This window comes from Patagioenas fasciata, chromosome 1, assembly GCF_037038585.1.
Source record: "Patagioenas fasciata isolate bPatFas1 chromosome 1, bPatFas1.hap1, whole genome shotgun sequence".
Taxonomy (NCBI): domain Eukaryota; kingdom Metazoa; phylum Chordata; class Aves; order Columbiformes; family Columbidae; genus Patagioenas; species Patagioenas fasciata.
The window spans coordinates 193,465,438-193,482,952 of record NC_092520.1 but is presented as its reverse complement, the minus strand read 5'-3'; the positions used below and the strand labels follow the sequence as shown (position 1 = coordinate 193,482,952).

The 17,515-nt window shown below is 41.6% G+C and overlaps 1 protein-coding gene across 9 annotated transcripts in view; it reads right to left on the bottom strand.

The window, feature by feature from the left end:
* PLXNB2 (plexin B2) overlaps window positions 1-17,515 on the bottom strand; it is a 258,102-nt gene that overhangs the window by 136,826 nt on the left and 103,761 nt on the right. The window contains exon 1 of one of the 9 annotated variants that reach the window (XM_071803384.1): window positions 9,330-9,497. The exons of the other annotated variants lie outside the window; for them this stretch is intronic. The gene's annotated coding sequence lies outside the window, so the exon portion shown is untranslated. Of the gene's footprint in view, window positions 1-9,329; window positions 9,498-17,515 lie in introns of those variants that run through there. 9 annotated transcript variants of the gene reach the window in all.

The following is a 17,515-nucleotide window of genomic DNA, read 5'->3' as shown; positions in this document are numbered from 1 at the left end:
TAGATAAAAGTAATCTAGTGAAGTCAAGGATAACATAGCAAGTCCCTTAATAATGGCTGCATTCTCTGCAGCCTCTATTAGCATATGGTTTTTCTGCTGGCAAAGCAGATACAAATGAACTGCAAGAACACAGGCACAGGATAGCTCTTCCCTCTTTGTGAAGGACTGGAAAGAGACAGATACGCACAAAGGAAGAGTGAAAACCTGCAAAGAGCTCTTACAAGGGGAACCTCAACTATTTTTTCTCATTTTTTTTCCATTGTAAACAGTACCATGCCTTCTTTTAAAAAACAATAGTACAAATTATTGGAAGTAGACTATGGAGGATGTGTCTACCAATACCTGAGCTAAGGTCATCCCAAAGTCAACAAAAAACAAGCGCATAAAACACTTGCTCCAGATTGCTTAACAAAAGTTGCTCAAAAGCAACTGAGAGAAATTATACCCAATTCAATGTGTTAGAGATACAAAGTGTTGCAGGCATCCTCCTACACTGTGAGCAAAGGGTAAAGTGTATTCATCAGGTCTAATGCAGGCTATCCCAACAAGGCAGACGGCGGCTTCATCTACCAAAAGCCCCTGATCTCTAACGTCCTGGGTTTGTTGGCAGTGAGAGTGAATGCTCCGCTCCATGCTGTGTAATGAGAAAAGCCTCCTGGGCATCTTGACTCTCCTCCCCTGCAATCAGGGCGGTGATGCCAGATGTAAGTTTGGAAGTCTTCAGCATGTCGTCTGACAACATAAATGTTATGTTTTTTCATGAACCAAACCAGTCATCTGCTCTGCTGCACGCTTTCGCCACCTGCTTATATTGGGCATGTAGGATGCGATGCTTGTGTTTCAGTGACTGGAGCTGGCACATACGTGAAGCTTTAACTATTACAGTATTATCAAAATCTTGTGGGTTTTTTTTTGCCAAACAGATCACACTGTCAGCATTTCCCTTCTTCATTTTAAGGAAACGGCACTTTTTCTGCAGACTTGAACAGCAACCATGCATCCCACCGCAGCGTGCTCGATATAGTTTGGAACTGGTAACTCTGTCCGTGCAACTCTAAAGGGCTGCAGCTGCCCCTGGAGTTGTTTTCTGGCCGTAAAGCTGCCCAAATGCTGCAGCGCTGAAGCCTGATACCATTTTTTCCACACATGCAGATCGTTTTCCCTTCTACTTCCTTTGGAAAGGTTGTATCTTTTAAAAATAACCTCATTAATAAAGTTGTAATCTCACCAGCCACATATATTTCCTCCTCCTGAAGTGTTAAAAGAAAAAACAAACCAGCTCTTGATACTTCTGTCAATAAAGAGCACACTCAGGATCAAAGGAATAAAAATGCTAATTATGGTGCACTCTGTAACACCTCTCTCCCGAGCCAAGTGCTCTGATTAAGTTAACCATGGTGCTAATTATAATAGCGTTTAGCACATCTGGGGCCAAAGAAAAGCCACCTTCTACCACAGCATGTTTACCGGCCTCAAAACAAGATCAAGCATATTTATACCGTAATAGGAACTTGCCTACGATCCACATAACAGCCATTGCTCATTTTAAATAATCAAAACTATGTTCATTTTCTTTTATCATTAAAAAAAAAAAAAGCAGACTTTTTTTGTCATAAACAAAATGCTGGAGTCAAAAGCTTGTTGCCCAGAAATCAAGTTAGTAGCTCTTAAGGGAACATACAGCAAGATAACACATCTTTGCAATTTAAAGGGGAGCCCACTCTTCTGCCCTTTCTCAGTCAATACCGCATGTTAAGCATGCTGGTGATGAGAAAGGAAGGCCACTGTACTCTCTACTTTCATTTAAAATGGAATGAAGTAGCACACAATTACTGGCAAAACCACTTGCCACATTTCAGCAGCACCTTTGGATGGAGAAGAGAGGTGATAGTACTGGTGAAAAATGACGGTTAAGTTTAAGTGAAAGTTAATCCCACCGATTCCATGGAGGGGAGAAAAATATAATAAATCAATAAATCCTGCAGCTCAGAAAATTGTATCTTCGGTGGATGCTTACAATCCTTGTTGCACATAGAATAATTGGAAGAGGTTTTTAAATGGTTATGTAGTTATAACTGTATCTTTCATTCATCGCTTCCCTCCTTGAAGAGCTCATCAGCGTTTACTGGCAGTACCTTCCTGTGCACCTGCTTGAAGGATGAGCACTGTGTTCCATGAAGGAGCTAAAAGGTAAGAAAATTACCTTCACTTCAGTATCACTGCTCAAAATGGCTGGTTTGTACTTACTCAGCCTCCCTGAGTCTCTGAGTAGCAGCTGATGAGCAGTCTCTTTTTCAACATGAATTCAATAATTAACTCTGAGTTAAACAAGTCATCTAAACACAACACTGCAACTAATGCTCCTGAGTGTATATGTACTTTACAAATTCCAGGCGTGTTCGAAGTTCTCCTCTTCCACTGCACTGATCCAGCAATCACCAACACCCATGGTATGGGGAAAATTCCCCTTCACTTCTCATGTACTGCACTGGCTCACTTAATTATACACACACATATATATATGAATAAATACAGTGCTGGTTTATGTAAATTGATAATCTTCATCTCAATTCATTACTACTTTGATAGGCTGGTAAACGTTTAAGTGGCTTTAATCCACTGTCTGGGCAAGAAGGTTTATTACTGCTCTGATCTTGAAGGGAAAACCCAGTATACTGACTGAACTGTTAGAGAAGGTCAAAAACCTGGAAACAGCATCCCTTGGAAGGGTGAAGACTACTGATATCCTGTTGTCAGTATCATTCTCAGGAAAGTAAATGTCGTAGCACGGTTTGAGTTAGAAGGGAACTGAAAGACCATCTAGTTCCACTCCCCTTGCCATGGGCAGGGACAACTTCCACTAGATCGGGTTGCTTAAAGCCCCGTCCAACCTGGCCTTGAACATTTCCAGGGATGGGGCATCCACAGCTTCTCTGGGCAGCCTCTTCCAGTGCCTCACCATCCTCATGGTAAGGAATTTCTTCCTTTTATCCAATCTAAATCTACCCTTTTAGAAATGGTTTTAAGCCAATACCCTTCATAAAAATTCCCTCTCTGAAGTACTGAAATGCTGCTATAAGATGTCCAGGCTCCATGGTAAGAATCACAGTATTACAGGGCGTAAGCAGAGATGACAGCTGGTGAAGAGTGATGCACAACTCTGGTCATTTGGCTGTTAGGGTACTACTCATTCCTGCATACATTTAGGGTGACGATATTACTTCATATTGTGTATATTTTTCTCTGCTTACGTAAGCTCAAACATTACTTCTTATTTACTGTTTGCATTTCACACCCAATTCATTTCCACCCTAGGCATGCATACTTCCAGAACAGGTAGAGAAAAGATTATGCAGTAGATACTAATGTACCATGGTGATGTGCATAATAGGGAAAAAATGGTCAAATAATAAAGGAAGCAGAAAACTAAATTGTGTACTATAACATTAAGACAGATAGTTTCCTGGGAGGACGTTATATGGATGTTTGCATCGCCTACACCCAAAGTGCTCAGGAATTACAGGTCACATCCTGCTGTTACCTCTCCTGTAATGCATTCCAAAGCACAGCAAAGAACCTGTCAGTAGAAAATGCAAAGCAAGCAAACAGATCTGCCTAATTTCTTTTTCCTGAGTTTTATTACAAGGGCTTTTTGACTGAGAAAGAAATGTTGCTGTGAAAATCAGCACTGTTATATACTATCTAATTATCTCTATTTATCATCAAGTAAACAGAGGAGCTGTTAAAGCATGGTCACCAAAATATTTGGATTTGTCTGAGTTTTAGAATATTAGTTACACAAACTTTAACTCTTGAAATAATAGCAGTTAATGACGTGCTTCACTTGGGAGTTAAACACTTACAGTAAAAAGCTGATGTCTGACAAACTGAAAGTAATTTCACATTGAAGTAAATTAAATGAATTTCCCAGATGTTGCTATAAGAAGAGACTTGAGGAGGTGAAATAAAAGTCGCTGCTGATGCATTCAGACACTTACCATAAAGTTCCCAAGAAGGAAACATTTTAAAAAGTAACTACGAAGAAAAGATAAATCAGAGGTGGGATGTTTACAGTCCCACTGACGGTCTTCATCTGAGCATCTGGTGGCTTTGGGTCATTTCACAGGGAATGGTCCACATTTGTGTATGGGACGTGCTCGTAAACACTAGAGTGAAATCAGTCATGTTCAAAGGGTGCTGAGTAGTCAGAAGGAGCTGCTCCTCACTTCCAGGTGAGGTGAAAGAAGATGAAAACCAAGATTTGCAGGCCTGTCTTTAATACTAGTTAGTTTTCAGTACTTTGCTGTGGCAGATCTCAAAGTACACATAGGATCTGGAAATCCCAACCTCTCCCTTTAAAGCAGGTTTTCAGTACATATAAATATACAGAAGTGACTTGGACAAACATCAAAAGCTAGCAGCATCCTTGCATGAAAACCCTCAGGAATACCTTCCCTTCCCTTCTTACCCAATTATTGCCACTCCACTGGAACATCATCTCCTTCTACCATAACCCAAATCGAGTAAAGAGCCCACAAGTTTAGGAGCATAGGGAAGAACAGAAGTTTCCAGTCCCCTCTCTTTGTTACTATAATAGATCCCCAAGAAGCTCATATGCTCACCTCTCTATCAGTTGCAGAAGGAAGCCCATGCACCAAGTGCATTATGCTACCTACAGACCAGCCAAGAGTGTTCTTCCTCTCAGGGTGATCACCTGTTTCCCATATTCTTTACACTTTTCCATATTCTCTGCACTCTCAGTGGTTTTCTCATCCAGCTCTTCATCTAGATTCCGGGAGGTATTTGGGTTAATATTCCTTCTAAATGCTGGAGATGTGGAAGAAAGAAAACGCTCTCCATATTTGACTCCAGTCTCCGGTATCACTCACAAATCAGGATTTTACACTATTGATTCACAAGACCTGTTCATATCAGAATAACAAACTGCTTATGCTCACCTATTTTGTAAATGTTGCCATCACCTTCTCAATAAATTAGAAAAACTATTTTCTTAAAAGCAGTGATTATGTCAAGTTCATCCTCTTACAAAGATTACAGATTTTCTACAGTTTACTTGGAAATCTGGTTTAAAGCAAAACAGATGTCAACTTTTCACATTAGACTAACAAAAGCATCTATTCAATTCTCGTATGGTGACCAAGGCAATATCTCAGAGGACAAAAAAGAAGAAAAAAAAAAGAGAGAGAAAAATACTTGAAAAGTATAAGAAGTGGGTCCAATTCCAGAAAAAAAACAAAAACAAAAACAAACCCTAAAATCTATAAGGGAGCACCATGGAAGACATAATAGTTATAAAATCGCAATCCAACAAATATCTTTGATAGTCATGTAAAAAGCTCAATATTTTGTCTAGACAGTTACTGCTGCAACACTAACTTCAGATTCTTGGGACACACCAATTTTACTCTCTCAGCATTTGAAAGATGTGTAACTTTATAGATTTGGTAGCTACAGATACAGCATAATAAAATAGATTATAGACTTCAGATGTATATTTCAAAATGTTTTGGTAGGCAGGTTGACAAGCTGCTCTATAAATACCTTTCCTATGTTTTGCACTCTCTTTCTTTGGGTATGCCCCATGGTGGAACAGCTGAGTGGCAATGCTGGAATATTACACTATGCCCTCTCTAACTGCAAGAAAAAAACAAAACTGACAAACTCTGACCAACTCTCCCATTTTTTAAATATATAAGGCAGTGAGAGAAAATGATCACAAATTAAGCCTTCACCAACACCTCCAACTCCATAAATATCCGCAATCCTGGCTGGTATTGCAGCCCCTCCTGTGAGTCCCAGCTGCAGGCCAATACTCATTTGTTCCTCATTGCTGAAGCATTAATGCTAATTACTGGACTTCGCAACTAACCGTATCACGCAGAAGTGGGTCACTTCAATGTTCCACAGAGGGACGGAGGGAAGCAGCCAAAAACATCCATTCTGCCACCCCCTTTCTCTCTGAAATTTCAGAAACATGCCTCATATCAAAGGAATGAAAATTAATACAAATTAAAAATAACCGCTTTGGCCCACTTTGTAAGAAAAGCTAACCAAGTAACAGTGGGTACACCAGCGCTTTCTCCACAGTTCTCAAAGTGTTTTGTCAATGAAAGAATCCACATAATTGACAAATATTTCATTCCAGTACAGCAGTTCAGTACAACAGACACATGCCATTTTCCCCAATACTGCCTGAAGCTGAAAAAGGAGTGTTTTTGAACAGGAGGAACACACACAAACATGCAGAAAAGTAGTAAGACATAGGACTACAAGATTCCTAAAACATTTCACAATACTATGAATCATTTTGTTATTCTCCAGGTATGCAATGCTGGTTGTAAGGGTGATTCACTCTTAGTGATCATTTGAAGTGCCAATACTCAACAAATTTAAGTCATATCAAAATACTAATTTTTGACATTTTAAAGCTCTCAAAAAGAGAAGACCCCACACATACCCACTTAGGATAATGATGTTACTGTATGGTCTCCTCCTCACTGTCATAATTTTTAAGGGAGGAAAAAATCCCAAAGGAGGGCAGCATTGAGCAAAACCGAAACCCACAAGTATGTTTTAATAGGAACTTTTTTTTTTGCTTGGGTATGTGTGCATTCCCTTTCATATTCCTTTCTGAAAGCTGCTATGAGCACACCATCGTGCTGGATGACAAGGTGACCTTTCCTTGGTGAAAGGAAACAAGAAAATTTTGGTCTCTGGTAACAAGACCTATAAATGCATTTCCTTGCTTTTGGTAGGCCATACAAAGTTCACACACATACAGGAAGGACATTACTTTCAGATAACAGAAAAAAAGAAGGAAAGCAAGAACAAAAATTTAAGACTTCAGTGAAAACTTTAGTCTGAACAAACAAGTGACTCATTTTTACCTCCGAAAAGGTTAAGGTCACCAGACTAGTACTCACAATTTCTTACCACGGGGACAAAAGAATACACCACAAAGCCAGTAGAGCATGTATCACAACTGGCAGCTGGCTTGAAAATGCTCAAGTTCAATTGACGATGAAGAATGAATTACCCTTATGTTTGAACAAAAAAAAAAAAACAAAAACAAAAACAACAAAAACCAAACCTGATCTCACCAGGCCAGAAGCACAACCACATTCCAGGCGCGATGTGTGACAGCACAGAGAAAGCTAGTTTCAATTTATTCTGCACATTTGAGCACACACAAAAGCCTATATGGTTCTCATTAAAATAAAAGATATCCTCAGACTTCCAAAAGAGCACAGAGTGATATAGGTTCTCACTCTCAAGCAGAAGAGATAGCTTACCCTCCTGTTTGTTGCCCTTCTTTCTGGATACAGGATTTCAGCTACCTATACTATTTTCACATCTATAAACAACCACCAGTGGATTAAAGATCTTCCCCCTTTTCCTTCCACTCTTTTTTTAATGGAAATTTCTTTGACAAAGAACAACAAAGCATTCTCTCTGAAAGAAAGAGCACTGCAGATACCCACCACTTTCAGCACGGACATTCAGATGCAACTCTGCAGAGTTTACTTAGATTAGTTTAACAATGTTCTCAAAAAGGAGCTATAAACCTTTCATGAAGGGTGGCTTTAGTGGTGCAAGAGGTTTAACAAGCTCATTCATTAGTGACCGGTGTCTTTGGGGTGCTCCTTTGGTGGGCCTTGAAGGAGCAGGTGCTCCTGCCACAGCGTTACACCATTACACCATTACACCGTGTCTGGCGCCTTGGCCTTTGCGTGCCCGGCCAGCCAGCGAGCTGGGTGCACCCGCCAGACTGCACCCAAGGACAATTATGCGCTACAAGGCAGAGGGAAGAGAATATCTGACAAAAAGCATTTGCAGGATTACCTTTTTCTGCATTCACAAGCTCGCTTTTATGTATATCTGTGAGAAAAAAAAGTGATTGCAGTGTAAATACGCGCAAGGCAAATGCAGCGTGAAGTGTTTCATCTGGACCCTATGTGGGACCCATTCTGGCAAAGTGTGAGGAACAAAGAGCTCACAGGACAACTGAGGAGAATAAGTATCTATTTAATAAAAATTAAGAAAAGACACTGAGGAATTGGAAGAAGGTTACAATTAAGAAGATCTGATGCGACCACTTTATTTTGGTGCTTAGGTCCCTACCCATGCTAGGTTCTCCCAGCTGAAGCATCACCATGCCCTGCAGAAGCTGCTGCTTGTGTCTGAGAGACTATTCAACACATTTTGAAATATTATGCAAATAAGTCAGAAGAGGCTGAGAGACAGCTGGAATCAAAGAATACAGTGAATTAAACATAACTAAACTGCACAAAACAGAAATCCAGAAACAGTCCATGTGCATTGGCTATAGGTGTTTATGGAAGAAAAAGACATCCGTGTTTGTCATGTTGCAGAAAGAATTCTGGATTAAACTGTGATTAAAAGGGAAGCTAAGTGCACATAGCTACTTTAAAATTATGTAGTCACAATTTAGGCAAACTATTGTTTTAATTTAATTAAAAGCTAGTCATTTTATTACTTTGCACATAATATGAATCTTGAAGAAAACCCTATGAAATTAATGAAAATTTTGTTTTCTCATTCTATTACCCTCCAGCAAGCTTAATTCAAATGCTATTAATAGGTTTTTGCTGACGTATCATCTAAAGGCAGGACAGAAAGGACTGAAAAAAGTGTTTGGCAATAAGCATAATTAGCCCTTGTTAAGTCAGAAACTACCAAGAATTGCACTCCTAAATATTAAAGAGAACATTAACTTAGTAACAAATTTCAACAGGAAGTATTTTAGTGTTTGGAGCCTGCAACAAAATAATTAAGAATAAAACATGCTATAATAATATCAGTTCTTACTGGAATTGCTTTAATTGGTACTTTTTGTTTGTCTCTCTAACAGAAGGATAAATATCTTAAATCTTCAATAGCACTTGAGTGATTTATAAGACTCTCAAAAAAACAAACAACACCACCACCACAAACAAACAAACAAACCAACCCACAACACACCCACCAACGTAAATGAAAGGAAATGCCTAGCTAGAATTTGTCTCGCCGCTTAAAACATCGGTTTTTCATTAGGAGAGCCAACAGCGGTGCCAGCAGCCGCATTGCCTCTCATGAACTCCAGAAAATTATTTTGCAAAGTAACAATGTCCTTGCAAGTGACAAAGATGCATTAGGTCTCTCCTCAGGAGTCACATAGGAACTGTACACTCCAGTGATACGATAGGAAATCTATACAGTAAGAGACAGTCCGCCAAAGGCACGCTTTGCAGCAAAACAAACCAAAACCAGAAAATAGAGTAGCAAATGTTAACTAGCAAACAAACTACCTTGGAAGATGTAGGAGAAATACTAAGACTCAGCGCTGGCCACAGCAACACAGTTATTCCATCCTGGAGGCTCTGCCCTGGCTCTGTCGTCTTCACCTCCACGTGGGTTACTACAAAAGGTAAGTTGCATTCCGAAAGGTAGCCTTTTCTTTTTTTTTTTTTTTTAAATGACAGACACAGCATTGCTTTCTCTTCCCCTAGCAAATAGCTCTAAGCTGGAATGCAGAATAAATGTCTCAAAGACTCCTCTGTGCTGGAGGGCTTAGCAGAAACTCAGCAGTCTCAATATAAACCAGATGTGTCACAACAAGTTTTGGGTGGAGAATGTGTTCGCTCAGGGTATGAGGGTTGAGAAGGGACTTGACTCTTACAATACAGACAGAGCAACAATTAAGAAAGGCAGGAGTAGGCTCAGAAAAAACTTGCCAACAGAAGGACTGATGCAGCCTTTCTTTAAAGCACCACCATCATTTATTCTTCAATATCTTAACAGGGCCCCAATGAGATATGCACAGTATTAAGCTTGTGTTAAATACATATTCTTTCAGAACAGTGCAAGGCCAAGAGCCCCAGAGACCTTAAAGCTTTTCCACAAGGGCAAGCAGGATAAAGTATGAGATGATTTTCCAGGAAAATGTGCAGTATCTTCAGACTGACTGCGATCTTCAAGCTGTTGTGTCTTCCCCAAAACCAGAACACAGAAGCCGAATTTAATCCTGAGTAGATACATCCCACTCACTACATGTAATTCAGAATTATTCTCTTATTACATACACATGCAAGGCACTTAAAGAGTATATGCCTGCCCCAAGCAATCCAAGAATCTCATCTAGACATAATTAGGAGTTGGCAAGTACTTAGGGAAATTAGTCATTAGTTTGCAAATTCAAACTGCCTTTGGTTCAGTTCACTATTTTTTTTCTGCCTTTTGTGGTGAAAGAGCATAGGGATGATGCTGTATAGTAGTAGAAATTTGGAAGTCCCTGCATGGATCATCCCACAATAATTAGTTTTGTTAGGTGATGCAGAAGGAACAAAATCTTTGGGAAAAAACTATTTCTAAAATGAAACAGAAGCAAGCTACAGAAAAGTAGAAGAGCAGAAACACTCAAAACCAAAAAGCTGGAAATCCAGGGTATAGATAGATGTTAGGAAAGAGTGAGTAAGGGAGCAGGGAGAAAGAAACAACTTTTTCTCGTCCCAACCACCAGTTTTGAATTTCAAAATAATATTCAAATGAGCTGCCTTCCAGACAGCGTAATAAGTACATGGACCCCCCTGTAGCAGACAGCCTCTCCTTCCAAAAAACTCTTTGCACATATTTCAGGCCCAAACCACGGAGAACAGGCAATCAGCAAATGAAAACCTCCATCTGAAGGCTAGCATATTAAAAACCCCTCTGTCATATGATGTAAATACACAGCTACAGTAATACCACTCATGATGCTGAATGAAAACCACCGCTCTGCTGAGCTGCGGGCTGAACTTGACTTTCTTCTCTCAGAAATCCTACTTTTTTTTTGTTTTGTTTTGCATAAGAGGGAAGCTTGTAAAAATGCTAGAGGATGTCTGACATTTCTAGGAGAGACCTGTGGTTTCCCATGAGGTCCTGAGGCTCCTATGTGCTGTGGTAACGGCAGCTGCAGCATAAGCTTAAGCAATGCTCTGCTGCTGGCCGGGATCCCTTGGCTGACTCAGTCTGCAGCAGGTCATAAAACTTGGGAGAGTCCACGTGGTGACAGTCAGAGCTTAAAAAAAGGCAGGTATTGCTGTGCTGGGCAATTGGCAGGCAAGTGACAAACGGCGAGGAGAGCCTGCCAGGAGGAGAAACTCCAGTGCATGTAACATTCCTTAGCGGTTACTTCACCAAGTAGCCAAGACCAGCCCAGTATGATCCGGACTGGAATGGGGCCAGGTGAGCAGCTACGTGGATATGGTGGATGGAGGAGAAATTGCAGACCTGGGAACAGCAGCCAGGAGCCTGGGTCAGGGGACTGCCAGTGGTGCCGCCGCTCTCCAGGCTGTAGGTTTTGGGAGTCAGTCGAGAAGCAACAGACGTGCCCCATCAGTGCCAGACACAGAATGGTAGGCATACTGCAACTCCAAGTCAGGCTTCAAGCTAACTTCACCTTTTTTTGTGTCATGCAAGTTATTTATTTGGAAAGGTAATCTGGAGGGAAAACGGAGACAGAAACTGAAGTGTTTGGCACTGTCAAGCACGTGGGGATATTTCATACATTTCATAGAGGGTGTGCTCACTCCCTGGCACACACACTGGACAACCCACAGCACTCACACAAAGCTTGATTTTTAGTCCTTATGGCTTCAATTTCCTTGAAGAAAGCTGATCCTGATGCACACTGAAGGATAAGTGAACAAAAACACTGTCGGAGCACATGAGCTGAGCAAGCAGGAGGAGCACGCCAAGTGCTTTTGGAGAGCTTGCGGTGTTAGGAGCTGTAAAAAGTCACCTCCAAGCAGGTCAGTCACTGTGGGTGGGACATCCACACTCCGTCCCCATGCTGGGGGCACGATGGCAAAGGGAGCAGGGTGAGGGTCCTTGGTGCTCCCAAGAAGTGTGCTGTGAGAAGTCCTTTTCAGGTCACCAACACAACCCAAACGGCAGAGAGCAAGGGTGTGTGAAAGCACCAGGCAAGTCACCTCTGCCCATGCTCCCCCACATACTACACATGTTTTGAGCAGCTCAGAAGTAATTTATGGATGACTTGGCTGTTCAGACAGATGCATCGTAGGTGCCCTGTAGGCAGCCCAGGAAGGCTGCCTGCTGTTATTCCTGTCCGCAGGCAGATGACAATGACATCATTCAGAAGACCCTTTCTGAGGTCAGCTCTGGGAAATGTATTCCCAAAGGATCACTTCAGCCAAGCAAGAGACACTTAGCTGCTGGCTATTTGGGAGGATGACAAACTTCCTAACTAACTTACAAGCACACATCTTCAAGATTTCTTATGAACAAGGCTTGAAGTAAAACTAAAGCTCAAACAACATGAATAATGAATAACAAGTGAAAATTACTTGCACTCCTACACTCAGCAGGGCCCAGGGCTTTGACTGAAACTCCTGTTCTTCCCAATACTGTGTTTCTCTTTCTGCTGCTCTGTATCCCAGCACAGGTTACATGGTTTTGCTATGCCCAAGTAGAAACCTGTCCTGAAAGATTGTACTGCTGTGCAGGGGAGGAGATGGGAGCATTTTACAGAGTTTGGAAAGATGAGTGCCAAAGGACTGCATTAAAGAAATACTGCAGCAAGCCTAAAGAAATACTAGCAATTATATAGGAATTAATACTATAGTAATTATAACATCTTGGTGCTGGAAACCTGAAACACGCACACACATGGATGGGCACGCACAGGGACACACTCTCCAAAAAGCCCATGCTAAGACATGCATCTTCGTGACCTGAACCCCACTAGCCACGGAGTCTGAAAGACGAACAAAAAGAAACATAATAAGTAACACTGATGTCAAGAATGTTGATCTGAATGTCCTGGAGAGTTTGGTAACACAGTGTTTGATGGCAACACTTTGTGTGTAGCTTTAACATAGCTTTAAGTTTTAACAGGGTGGACTACTAAAGTTGAAGTAACCACCCGTAAAAGTTCAGGACAGTAAATTTGTGCTAAAAGCAACAATTACAAACCAAGTGCACTAGCTTTTTGGTTAAGGGGATTTATTTTCTTATGTGTCTATCACGTTCTGAACAAGAGTAAAACATTGTACTGGGGCTGCATGGACAGGTTTTGATAGTGAGGGCCTACAGAGGTGGCTTCTGCAAGAAGACACTAGAAGCTTCTAGAAGCTTCCTCCATGTCTGATAGAGTCAGTGCTGGCTCCAAGACTGACCCATCGCTGGCCAAGGTCGAGCCCATCAGTGACTGTGGTAGCACCTCTGGGATAACAGTTAAGAAGGGAAAAAAGTGCCACACAACTGCAACTGTAGCTGGAAGAGAAGGCTGAGAATTATGTGAGAGAAACAACTCTGCACACACACAGGGCAGTGAAAAAGAAGGGGCAGGAGGTGCTACAGGTGCTAGAACAGAGATTCCCCTGCAGCCTCTGGTGAGACCGGTTGTCCTCCTGCAGCCCATGGAGGTCCATGGTGGTGCAGATTTCCACCTCCTGCCCATGGAGGACCCCATGCCAGAGCAGGTGGGTGCCTGAAGGAGACTGTGACCCCAAGGAGAGCCCACACTGGAGCAGGCTCCTGGCAAGACCTGTGGCCCTGTGGGGAGAGGAGCCCAGGCTGGAGCAGGTTTGCTGGCAGGAGTTGTGACCCCATGGGGGATCCATGCTGGAGCAGTCTGTTCCTGAAGGACTGCACTCCATGGAAGGGACCCACACTGGAGCAGTTATGAAAGACTGCAGTCCGTGGGAAGGACTCACATTGGAGAAGTTCATAGAAGGACTGTCTGGCATGGGAGAGACCCCACACTGGAGCAGGAGAACAGTGTGAGGAATACTTCCCCTGAGGAGGAAGGAGCAGCATCCCCATGTGTGATGAATGGACCACAACCCCCATTCTCTGTCCCCCTGCGCTGCTTGGGGAGAAGAGATAGAGAATTTGGAAGTTAAGTCTGAGAAGAAGGGAGGCATGGGGGAAGGGTGTTTTAAGATTTAGGTTTTATTTCTCGTTATCCTACCCTGATTTCATTTGTAATAAATTAAATTTATTTTCCCCAAGTCGAGTCTGTTTTGCTCATGATTGCAGTTGCTGAGTGATCTCCCCCGTCCTTCTCTCGACCTACCAACCTTTTGTTGCGTTTTCTCTCCCCTGTTGAGCGAAGGAGAGGAGTGATAGAGCAGCTCTGGTGGGCACCTGGTATCCAGCCAGGGTCAACCTACCACAAACATGCATGAAAAGAAGATTACAAGCAAAAGAAGAGACAAATAGGAAGTTGAAGAACAAGTAAAACTGGATCTGCGCAGTTTCAGTTCATTACAAAGGAATTCAGCCCATGGCTGGAGGATAAATGTAGGCAGCATAGTTCTTTAATAAAGAAAAAAAAAATATCCAAACCTGTCTTACTTACGGAATTAACTTGTTGACTTTTCATTCAGCTATACGGGTACTCAACATTTTCTCAGCCTGACAAATGAACTTATTCAGAGTGTTTGGAAAACTGGCAGATTCACATCTTTTTCCCTCTGGTCATATGAAATGATGATTATCACAGACATTCAGACAAACTCTAAAGCCCCTGTATTCTTTTAAAATTTTACTAATGTAGTTTGGGTGGCAGGGCAGTGGAGGGAAGGAGGCTGGGGGAAGAGTTTGCTCCACAATACTACATCAGGCTATGGAGAACTATGAAAAAAATCTAAATTGTCATAACAGAAAGACCAATTCCTTCCTGCTCTTACCATAGATCAAAGAAGTCCAAAATTCTGCGCTGAATCACAAAATAAGCAAAACACAGTGCTGACACTGGTCTGCCATTCAGACATCCCACATGCACCACACATGAGCAAATCCAGCCGACTCAAACACATCTTGAGGTGGCAATTTTGGAGCTCTAAAAGCATCAGCTGCAGAAATAGCATCACATGTGCTTAGTTCCTGCGGTTTCAGGCTGCCTGGGCCGCTGTGGCTGCCCCATGCTCCGCTCCGACCTCTGCCGCTCTCATTCCTTGCGATGAGCCTCCCACCCAAGTTAAGGGCTCAGTGGTGTAAGCAGCTCCTCCACAAACCCACCGCCCCATCCCGCTGCATTGGGACATCAGCCCTGACAAGCTCACATGCTCTTTTCAAGTCAACATGGTCCTTAGAGATCTCCAAAACTACTGTCAGAGCAATACTGTGTAGCTGGTTGAGGTCACGATTATCCCCCTCCATCCTGACCAACAACTACACCGCAACATTCCTAAGCTTCTCCTGGAAGACCTTTTGCTAACCCAAGCCTTTTTTAAACAGGAAATGATGAGCTTTCCCAGCACGAGTTTTCATCCCTGGAATGAATCAAAACAACCAAGTTTCCAACCAAGTAAAATTTGAACCTTTATCGCCCGAGTTGAAAAGGGTGGCAGATTTATTTTTTAACATCTCCAGTGACTGCAGCAAGCTGTTTCAAAACCAAACCCCTGTGAGAATCCCTGGATAGAAAAATGTCATTTCCATCTTGTATTCTGTTTAAGTGATAAACAATATTACTCAAGCTCTTAATAGCTGAAGTGGGAGGGTTTTCAAAAAAGCTTTTTTTTGTGGTTATTACTGGCCATGGTATTTTTAGGGTGTAAAAAGACGAAGCAAGCAATTTCCAAATGAAGATGCATCAGAAAGAAGTCAGGAAAACTGTCAGAAAAGTCCTATCAAACACAAGTATCTTCCAAAAGAGACGTGTCTACAAAACTACTGCAGTCAAGTTATGCAATTCCAAATTATGCATCTCTACTCAAACACCAGTGCCAGCCACTATTAAGCAAGAAATTTGAGAAATGCATTTTAAAGCACCTTGTCTCTGCTTTTCTCATCCTCATCTTTCCTACTCTCTAGCCAAGTGAACAAACCATGAAATTATCTAGCTCCAGATCAACCCATCCATGCAATTACCTCACATTCCTCTGCAAAGTTTTATTGCCTGGCAAGAGTGAAAATTAAAAGCTTTACTTAGTGTGAAAGTTACCAAAAGCCTATTTTAGATGCTGAGACAAAACAGTGTTGTTCAAGTGTACAAAGATTCATTCCATCACAGATCGAAGTCTCTCAGTATGGTTGAAAGGGAAAAAAAAAATCAAATCCACAAAGTTATTCTGCGAGCAGAAATGTTTTAACCTTAATTAGATCTACAGCAATGAGGATCTACTTCTCCTGAAATAAGGCTCCTTTTCTACCTATCGTGCAGAATACAAACAAAATTCTTGTAGATTACATTAGACCACCAGCAAATACCAGTTACAAATGAAGAAAAACCTGCGAGGGTGAAAGACACCTAGTAAATCTGAGAAGTATGTTACATACAGCACCCTTCAGACCTTTCCTTTTCTGAATAAAAATCCAGTGCTAAATCAGGTGTGACTGGACCGTTGAATGAGAAAGTAGTGTGTAACCAAGAATGTGACCAAAAGTGAATTCCCTCAGCAATTTGGTATCCCCCAGCGAGGAAGACAAGACCAACCTCCCCCACCCCCCCAGAGGGACTTTGCAGGCTGTGGGCACAGCCGAGCACAGAGATGAACAGCAGCTCTACAGAGACAAGGTCACAAGTTGATTCAAGAGGTGGAATGAGGTAACGCCGGGACAGCCAGAGGTTTTGTGACTTCATGGGTGGTTGAGATTTCCCACCGGATTGCAGCCTCTCCTTGCATTGAGAAGGAGACATAGATCCCACGTATTGCATAGCTGCTTTGATTAGAGGGTAGCTCTTTACTCCATTATCTTTATTCTCCGTGGTGTCTGGCACAAAATCTGTTTAACTGTGGATTTGTAGAAACAGAGTATACAGCTCCCATTAGAGAGAAGGAAAAAAAAAAAAAGAAAAGCCCCAAACCTCAAAAAGCCACTCAACGAGAATGTACTCAATTTCATTTTTGAGACAGAAGACATGTAAGATCTAACACATATAAAAGAATAGTTTACCAAGAGACATACTTGGTTCACTCTACCTTCTTGAAAAAAAACCAAAAACTCTTTTGTCCTCAAGCAAAACTAGCCTCCTATAAGATGCAGACACTGTGCTACACTGCCTTTTCCTCTCGAAAACTGCCTGAGAAACAAATGTTCAGTAGCTACACAAGCTCTCAACAGAAATACAGATCAGTTCGCATTCTGGAGTCAGTGAATGATTAATGTCATTTGAAATCTAATCAAAACCCCATTGACCATTTAAACATTTTAATGGAACTGACAAGTAGAACACACACTTTCAGCTAAAGAGCTTCAATGCAGCACTCTTCTGCTGAGAAAGTCTTAGTTTTCACAGAGAAAAGCTAATACCTACAAAGAAAAGAAGACTGGGAGGAAAGTAAAACCATTTAAGATGAATGACTGCAATGTTTCATGCATCTTAAAAGTCATGAAAACATAATGGTTATTTAAAGAGATTGTTGAATTGACCAAAACGAGACATAGTTTACTTTAAATATCACAGTATATTTTGCTTCTCAGTCTATGGGTGAAATGTATCCTATATTCTCTGCTACTGTGTAATTATGATCAGATGGTCAGT